Raw genomic sequence first — 3,797 nt, forward strand, 5'->3', positions numbered from 1 at the left:
CCATTCTAAAGAAAAGTGATACAACAGAATGTGGAAATTATTGAACAATAACATTAATAAATAATTTTACACAGAAGTAAAATTTTCTGAAAATGATTCAAAAATGGTTGCAGCAATATATTGACAGGGAACTTCCAGATACGCAAGATGGATACAGAAGAGAATGTGGAATGAGAGATATCATTGCCAGTGTTAGAAGGATCTTGGCTGAAAACAAAGGATACCAAAAAGAAGTTTACTTGTGTTTTTTTGAATATGCAAAAGTATTTGACTGTGCAGATAATAACAAATTATGGATAACATTGAGAAGAATGGGAATCCCAGACACTTGATTTTGCTCATGAGGAACGTGTACATAGACCTTGGAGCTGTCGTTTGAGCAGAACAAGGGGATACTGCATGGTTTAAAATCATGAAATGTGTGTGTCATGGTTGGGTTTTTCATCATACTTATTCAGTATATGTTGTTGTTGTTGTTGTTTGCCGTCGAGTCGGCCCCGACTCATAGCGACCCCTCCTTGGGTTTCCGAGGCAGTATCACTACGGAAGTAGGATTGCCCAACCTTCCTTCCGAGGAGTGGCTGGTGGGTTTGAATCGCCAGCCTTCTGGTTAGCAGTCAAGTGCCTTAGGCACTATATATTCAGTATATAGGATGAGCAAATAATCTGAGAAGCTGGACTATATGAAGAAGAATGTGGCATCAGGATTGGAGGAAAACTCATTAACTACCTGTGATATGCAGATGACACAAACTTGCTTGCTGAAAGTGAAGATGACTTGAAACACTTAACTGATGAAGGTTAAAGATTGTAGTCTTGTGGTGCATTGAATTACTTGATATGGCTTTTCTAGCCAGTCTCTGTCACTCTCACCAGATTACTGCATGGAACCATATAAATTAGGTGTATGAAACTCTAATATGAGGGTTAATTAGTTTTATCATTCTGCTAGGCTTAAAATGATCCTTTATAGACACATAAAGGGAATCTCAATTCCATGAAAAGAGAAGAGCTGGCAGTGGAGTGGAGGAGGTGGAGTGGAGTGTGTCCTTGCACCAGAGATCCCTGCACAGGACCTCCTTGGCAGAAACTCCTGGCAGAGATGAGAGATGGCAGGCATGGAACCAAGAGGCATGAGTCAGAGCTGTGAGCTTGCTGGCCCGTGAAGCAAGAAAGCTGAATGCCTTTGGGCAGGAGGCTTGGGTGTGGAGTGTGTTGCACATGTGTGTACCTATCAGCAGAGCTAAAAGAGCTTTGTAACACTTGCACAAGTAGGGGAGAGGCCAGGCCAAGAAGCCAAGCACCAGAGAGGCATGGCTGAGGGCATAGCAGAGTGAAAAACTGTTTTAATTGAAGAATTGTATCCTGAGAGATTTCCTGAACCTGAATTGTATGTAACCTGTTACTTCCCTAATAAACCTGATAATTGTGAGTATTGCCTGTGAGTTCTATATAGTCATTATAATGAATTATCAAACTCAGTAGAGAAGTAGTGAGTGCCATGAGAAGGACGGTTGGTGTCAGAATTGGTAAAAATTTCGGAAGGTGGCATCATGTCTGGCCTCATAGAAATTAGCCTTTAGCTGCTGATGGTGATTCTCTTTCACCCTTGTGAAGTTAGAGGAGGTCAACAGTTACTACCTCCATGCCCTTTTTTCAAGTCTCCAGTAGGTATTACAGGAGCTCTGGTCACTTAGTGCCTAAGGCATTTGACTGCTAACCAGAAGTCTGGCATTTCTAACCCACCAGCCACTCCTTGGAAGGAAGGTTGGGCAATCTACTTCCATAGTGATACCACCTTGGAAACCCAAGGAGGGGTTGCTATGAGTCTGATACAACTCTACAGCAGTGGGTTTGGTTTTTGGTTTAGTATGTATTACATCCCAACATAAAATAAATGAAAATCTTCACAACTGGACCAAGAAGCAGCATCACGATAAGTGGAGAAAAGATTGACATTGTCAATGATTTCATATTACTTGGATATACAGTCAACATCCAAGGAAGTGGCAATCAAGGGATCCAACGTTGTGTTGCACTGGGCAAATCTGCTGCAAAAGACCTATTTAAAGTGTTGAAGAGCAAAGATGTTACTTTGAAGACTAAGGTGCACCTAACCCTAGGCATGGTATTTTTTACTGCCTCATATGCATATGGGAGCTCTGGTAGCATAGTGGCTAAGGCACTTGACTGCTAGCCAGAAGGCTGGCAGTTCAAACCCACCAGTCACTCCTCGGAAGGAAGGTTGAACAATCCTACTTCCATAGTGATACTGCCTCGGAAACCCAAGGAGGGGTCGCTATGAGTCGGGTCTGACTCCATGGCACATAACAACAACAACAACATATGCATATAAAAACTGGACGATGAATAAGGAAGACCAAGGAAGAGTTGATGCTTTTGAATTGTGTTGTTGGCAAAGAACACTGAAAATATCATGGACTGCCGGAAGAATGAACAAATATATCTTGGAGGAAGTGCAGCAAGAATGCCCCTTGGAAGTGAGAATGGCCAAACTTCATCTCACCTACTTTGGTCATGTTATCAGAAGGGACCATTCTCTGGAGAAGGATATCATATTTAATAAAGTAGAGGGTCAGTGGTAAAGGGACTTTCAATTCAGAATAATATGAATTGACACAGTGGCTGCAACAATGGGCTCAGGTATAGCAAGAATTGTCAGGATGGCACATGACCAGGCAGTGTTTTGTTCTGTTATATGTAAGGTCGCTATGATTCAGTGCTGACTCAACAGCACCTAACAACTACAATGGAGAAATCAGTAAGGTCAATAACTCAAAATTCTAGTAAATTAGAGTCTAGTGGAGCAGATTTGGAATAGAGTTTTATATAAATAGCTAAAGGCACTGAGGTTGGTCTATGTTTATGGATTCATACAAACTCATCAGTCCTAGCTGTAAATTTTGAGTAAATTCCTAAACCACTTGCTATTCCTTAATATCCAAATAGATAAAATAAGGGTTTCATTGCTAACTGATGGAGTATTTGTGAAGGTGGAATAACAAAACACACAAAAGGGGCTCCATATAGTAAATTGCAATTAAATATTTCTTAATAAATGTTAATTAACCATGTTTTAAATTCTTTTTACAGAATTTCAACACATTAGATATCAGATAAATATAAACAGATTAATGTTACTTTCTATAGTCCTTCACATCACTTTTGCAGTCAAAATCTGGTTTCCAGTTTTAGATACTCTTGTTCTGTAGTGTCTAAAATCATTAATTATCTCTTGGTTGCCAATTTAATTTTTTTTTTTTTTTTTAGTTTCTTTCTTTCTTAGTCTCATGGAGGAATTTAGGAATGTTTCCCTATTCTTCTCTTTTGAAATTTCACATGCAGTGGCTTCTACAGTGAAATTCCTTCTTTGTTCACAGTATCTGATCACTGCTTTCCAAACTCCAAACTGTACTTCCGTTGCAAACCTTTCCAATATTGTTAATTACTCAGGGCTACCTTTGTTATTTTTCTTTCAGTCTCAATGCAGTCTTAGATTAACTTCCAAAGTTCCAACAACTACATACACACTGAAGACATCTAATAATTTTATAGGATTTCACAACTCATGTTCCCAATAAACTACTTGACATCTTCAAATAGATGAGCCAGAAGGAAAAGGAATTTGACATTTCTAAAGAATCAAGTCTTTCCAAATTTGAAAACGACCTCAAATACTCAAATTATGAGTTAAGATTAAATTTTTCAAGTGAACAATCAGAAATGACTCTGTGTACACATAAATTTCAGATTACATAGTTTTTTTTTTTTTTTTT

The sequence above is a fragment of the Orycteropus afer genome, unplaced genomic scaffold (assembly GCF_000298275.1).
Source record: "Orycteropus afer afer isolate SDZICR_OR568_19922 unplaced genomic scaffold, OryAfe1.0 scaffold00097, whole genome shotgun sequence".
Lineage (NCBI taxonomy): Eukaryota > Metazoa > Chordata > Mammalia > Tubulidentata > Orycteropodidae > Orycteropus > Orycteropus afer.